The sequence below is a fragment of the Pseudophryne corroboree genome, chromosome 5 (assembly GCF_028390025.1).
Source record: "Pseudophryne corroboree isolate aPseCor3 chromosome 5, aPseCor3.hap2, whole genome shotgun sequence".
Taxonomy (NCBI): Eukaryota; Metazoa; Chordata; class Amphibia; order Anura; family Myobatrachidae; genus Pseudophryne; species Pseudophryne corroboree.
In genome coordinates, this window is record NC_086448.1 from 690718903 (window position 1) to 690725032 (window position 6130).

A 6130-nucleotide genomic window follows, 5' to 3' on the forward strand; every position below is an offset into this window, starting at 1 on the left:
TATCAACCAGTCTATATTAGCTGCAGACACAGTACAGTACGGTAGTTCACGGCTGTGGCTACCTCTGTGTCTGCACTCGGCAGGCAGTCCGTCCATAATTGTATACCACCTAACCGTGGATTTTTTTCAGTCTTCTTTATACATACATAGTTACATAGACATCTTCTCTTTATCAACCAGTCTATATTAGCTGCAGACACAGTACAGTACGGTAGTTCACGGCTGTGGCTACCTCTGTGTCTGCAGTCGGCAGGCAGTCCATAATTGTATACTAGTATCCATCTCCATTGTTTACCTGAGGTGCCTTTTAGTTGTGCCTATTAAAATATGGAGAACAAAAATGTTGAGGTTCCAAAATTAGGGAAAGATCAAGATCCACTTCCACCTCGTGCTGAAGCTGCTGCCACTAGTCATGGCCGAGACGATGAAATGCCAGCAACGTCGTCTGCCAAGGCCGATGCCCAATGTCATAGTACAGAGCATGTCAAATCCAAAACACCAAATATCAGAAAAAAAAGGACTCCAAAACCTAAAATAAAATTGTCGGAGGAGAAGCGTAAACTTGCCAATATGCCATTTACCACACGGAGTGGCAAGGAACGGCTGAGGCCCTGGCCTATGTTCATGGCTAGTGGTTCAGCTTCACATGAGGATGGAAGCACTCAGCCTCTCGCTAGAAAAATGAAAAGACTCAAGCTGGCAAAAGCAGCACAGCAAAGAACTGTGCATTCTTCGAAATCCCAAATCCACAAGGAGAGTCCAATTGTGTCGTTTGCGATGCCTGACCTTCCCAACACTGGACATGAAGAGCATGCGCCTTCCACCATTTGCACGCCCCCTGCAAGTGCTGGAAGGAGCACCCGCAGTCCAGTTCCTGATAGTCAGATTGAAGATGTCAGTGTTGAAGTACACCAGGATGAGGAGGATATGGGTGTTGCTGGCGCTGGGGAGGAAATTGACCAGGAGGATTCTGATGGTGAGGTGGTTTGTTTAAGTCAGGCACCCGGGGAGACACCTGTTGTCCGTGGGAGGAATATGGCCGTTGACATGCCTGGTGAAAATACCAAAAAAATCAGCTCTTCGGTGTGGAGGTATTTCACCAGAAATGCGGACAACAGGTGTCAAGCCGTGTGTTCCCTTTGTCAAGCTGTAATAAGTAGGGGTAAGGACGTTAACCACCTCGGAACATCCTCCCTTATACGTCACCTGCAGCGCATTCATAATAAGTCAGTGACAAGTTCAAAAACTTTGGGTGACAGCGGAAGCAGTCCACTGACCAGTAAATCCCTTCCTCTTGTAACCAAGCTCACGCAAACCACCCCACCAACTCCCTCAGTGTCAATTTCCTCCTTCCCCAGGAATGCCAATAGTCCTGCAGGCCATGTCACTGGCAATTCTGACGAGTCCTCTCCTGCCTGGGATTCCTCCGATGCATCCTTGCGTGTAACGCCTACTGCTGCTGGCGCTGCTGTTGTTGCCGCTGGGAGTCGATGGTCATCCCAGAGGGGAAGTCGTAAGCCCACTTGTACTACTTCCAGTAAGCAATTGACTGTTCAACAGTCCTTTGCGAGGAAGATGAAATATCACAGCAGTCATCCTACTGCAAAGCGGATAACTGAGGCCTTGACAACTATGTTGGTGTTAGACGTGCGTCCGGTATCCGCCGTTAGTTCACAGGGAACTAGACAATTTATTGAGGCAGTGTGCCCCCGTTACCAAATACCATCTAGGTTCCACTTCTCTAGGCAGGCGATACCGAGAATGTACACGGACGTCAGAAAAAGACTCACCAGTGTCCTAAAAAATGCAGTTGTACCCAATGTCCACTTAACCACGGACATGTGGACAAGTGGAGCAGGGCAGGGTCAGGACTATATGACTGTGACAGCCCACTGGGTAGATGTATGGACTCCCGCCGCAAGAACAGCAGCGGCGGCACCAGTAGCAGCATTTCGCAAACGCCAACTCTTTCCTAGGCAGGCTACGCTTTGTATCACCGCTTTCCAGAATACGCACACAGCTGAAAACCTCTTACGGCAACTGAGGAAGATCATCGCGGAATGGCTTACCCCAATTGGACTCTCCTGTGGATTTGTGGCATCGGACAACGCCAGCAATATTGTGTGTGCATTAAATATGGGCAAATTCCAGCACGTCCCATGTTTTGCACATACCTTGAATTTGGTGGTGCAGAATTTTTTAAAAAACGACAGGGGCGTGCAAGAGATGCTGTCGGTGGCCAGAAGAATTGCGGGAAACTTTCGGCGTACAGGCACCGCGTACAGAAGACTGGAGCACCACCAAAAACTACTGAACCTGCCCTGCCATCATCTGAAGCAAGAAGTGGTAACGAGGTGGAATTCAACCCTCTATATGCTTCAGAGGTTGGAGGAGCAGCAAAAGGCCATTCAAGCCTATACAATTGAGCACGATATAGGAGGTGGAATGCACCTGTCTCAAGTGCAGTGGAGAATGATTTCAACGTTGTGCAAGGTTCTGATGCCCTTTGAACTTGCCACACGTGAAGTCAGTTCAGACACTGCCAGCCTGAGTCAGGTCATTCCCCTCATCAGGCTTTTGCAGAAGAAGCTGGAGGCATTGAAGAAGGAGCTAAAAGGGAGCGATTCCGCTAGGCATGTGGGACTTGTGGATGCAGCCCTTAATTCGCTTAACAAGGATTCACGGGTGGTCAATCTGTTGAAATCAGAGCACTACATTTTGGCCACCGTGCTCGATCCTAGATTTAAAGCCTACCTTGGATCTCTCTTTCCGGCAGACACAAGTCTGCTGGGGTTGAAAGACCTGCTGGTGACAAAATTGTCAAGTCAAGCGGAACGCGACCTGTCAACATCTCCTCCTTCACATTCTCCCGCAACTGGGGGTGCGAGGAAAAGGCTCAGAATTCCGAGCCCACCCGCTGGCGGTGATGCAGGGCAGTCTGGAGCGACTGCTGATGCTGACATCTGGTCCGGACTGAAGGACCTGACAACGATTACGGACATGTCGTCTACTGTCACTGCATATGATTCTCTCAACATTGATAGAATGGTGGAGGATTATATGAGTGACCGCATCCAAGTAGGCACGTCACACAGTCCATACTTATACTGGCAGGAAAAAGAGGCAATTTGGAGGCCCTTGCACAAACTGGCTTTATTCTACCTAAGTTGCCCTCCCACAAGTGTGTACTCCGAAAGAGTGTTTAGTGCCGCCGCTCACCTTGTCAGCAATCGGCGTACGAGGTTACATCCAGAAAATGTGGAGAAGATGATGTTCATTAAAATGAATTATAATCAATTCCTCCGCGGAGACATTGACCAGCAGCAATTGCCTCCACAAAGTACACAGGGAGCTGAGATGGTGGATTCCAGTGGGGACGAATTGATAATCTGTGAGGAGGGGGATGTACACGGTGATATATCGGAGGGTGAAGATGAGGTGGACATCTTGCCTCTGTAGAGCCAGTTTGTGCAAGGAGAGATTAATTGCTTCTTTTTTGGGGGGGGTCCAAACCAACCCGTCATATCAGTCACAGTCGTGTGGCAGACCCTGTCACTGAAATGATGGGTTGGTTAAAGTGTGCATGTCCTGTTTTGTTTATACAACATAAGGGTGGGTGGGAGGGCCCAAGGACAATTCCATCTTGCACCTCTTTTTTCTTTTCTTTTTCTTTGCATCATGTGCTGATTGGGGAGGGTTTTTTGGAAGGGACATCCTGCGTGACACTGCAGTGCCACTCCTAGATGGGCCCGGTGTTTGTGTCGGCCACTAGGGTCGCTAATCTTACTCACACAGTCAGCTACCTCATTGCGCCTCTTTTTTTCTTTGCGTCATGTGCTGTTTGGGGAGGGTTTTTTGGAAGGGACATCCTGCGTGACACTGCAGTGCCACTCCTAGATGGGCCCGGTGTTTGTGTCGGCCACTAGGGTCGCTAATCTTACTCACACAGCTACCTCATTGCGCCTCTTTTTTTCTTTGCGTCATGTGCTGTTTGGGGAGGGTTTTTTGGAAGGGACATCCTGCGTGACACTGCAGTGCCACTCCTAGATGGGCCCGGTGTTTGTGTCGGCCACTAGGGTCGCTAATCTTACTCACACAGCTACCTCATTGCGCCTCTTTTTTTCTTTGCGTCATGTGCTGTTTGGGGAGGGTTTTTTGGAAGGGCCATCCTGCGTGACACTGCAGTGCCACTCCTAGATGGGCCCGGTGTTTGTGTCGGCCACTAGGGTCGCTAATCTTACTCACACAGCTACCTCATTGCGCCTCTTTTTTTCTTTGCGTCATGTGCTGTTTGGGGAGGGTTTTTTGGAAGGGACATCCTGCGTGACACTGCAGTGCCACTCCTAGATGGGCCCGGTGTTTGTGTCGGCCACTAGGGTCGCTTATCTTACTCACACAGCGACCTCTGTGCAAATTTTAGGACTAAAAATAATATTGTGAGGTGTGAGGTATTCAGAATAGACTGAAAATGAGTGTAAATTATGGTTTTTGAGGTTAATAATACTTTGGGATCAAAATGACCCCCAAATTCTATGATTTAAGCTGTTTTTTAGTGTTTTTTGAAAAAAACACCCGAATCCAAAACACACCCGAATCCGACAAAAAAAATTCGGTGAGGTTTTGCCAAAACGCGTTCGAACCCAAAACACGGCCGCGGAACCGAACCCAAAACCAAAACACAAAACCCGAAAAATTTCAGGCGCTCATCTCTAAAGAAAGCAGTTTTTTAATTTTAAAGAGTCTTGTAAACTTTATTTTCGTTTAAGACCAGTCTCTTCAGGTACGGAATCTCAGCGGGTTGGAATTATTATTTCTTTACTTCAGGGGGATCCTCAGACCTGGGCTTTTGGTTTAAGAACAGACGATCCGGCTTTATTGTCTGTAGACGCCTTTCTGGGGTCTTTAGGGCTATTGTATGACGACCCTGATAGAGAGGCATCCGCCGAGAGTCAGTTGCGTGCTCTCAGACAGGGTAGGAATCCCGCAGAGATTTATTGTACGGAGTTTCGCCGTTGGTCGAACGACTGTGGATGGAATGACCCAGCCCTGCGCAGTCAGTTTCGCCTCGGCTTATCCTAGTCTATAAAAGACAGTCTCCTTCAGTATCCCGCTCCTGAGACTCTCGATACACTCATGGAGCTCTCTATTAAGATTGATCGTCGTCTCAGAGAGCGGAGGGCTGAAAAAGGAGCATCTGTCGGGTCTACTCCTTGTGTTTTTTCCATTCCTGTGGACATAGAGGAGCCCATGCAGATAGGCCTCTCCAAACTGTCTCCTGAAGAAAGAACCAGAAGGCAAAATTCTGGTCTTTGTTTATACTGTGGAGGTAAGGGACATTTTGCCCGTAGTTGTCCGAACAAGTCGGGAAACGCCTCGACCAAGTGATTTGTGAGGGGGTTCACTTTGGTCTGCAGCTTATCTCCTCAAATAATTCACTGTTAGTCCCAGCTAAAGTTTCCTTTGGCAGCCTCTGTTCCTCGGTCTCGGCTTTTGTGGACAGTGGAGCTGCAGGGAACTTTATGGATTTAACATGGGCCAAGGCCTTAGGTATTCCTCAGTTAGCCTTGGGTAGGTGTATCACCATGCATGGTTTAGATGGGAGTCCCTTGTCCAATGGGGTTATTTCTCTCTGTACACCTCCTGTTCTACTTTCGGTAGGAGCTCTGCATTCTGAAAAAATTGAGTTTTTCCTTACCCATTGCCCAGCAGTTCCAGTGGTTCTGGGTCACCCTTGGCTGGCCTTTCATAATCCCATCATTGATTGGCAGTCGGGGGAGATCTCACAATGGGGTACCATCTGTAATAAGGAATGTATTACGTTTCCCATCAGAATAGCTGCTGTCATTCCCGCACCCATTCCTGTGGAATACCAGGATTTTGTTGATGTATTTTCCAAGGGCAATGCGGACATTCTGCCTCCCCATAGGCCTTATGATTGTGCTATTGAGCTAATTCCTGGTGCCACTTTGCCTAAGGGAAGGTTATATGCATTGTCCGGACCTGAAACTGTGGCCATGAATGAGTATGTTAAAGAAAGCCTAGGGAAAGGATTTATCAGGCCATCTAAATCCCCTTTAAGTGCAGGCTTCTTCTTCGTGGAGAAGAAGGATGGATCACTCAGACCTTGCAT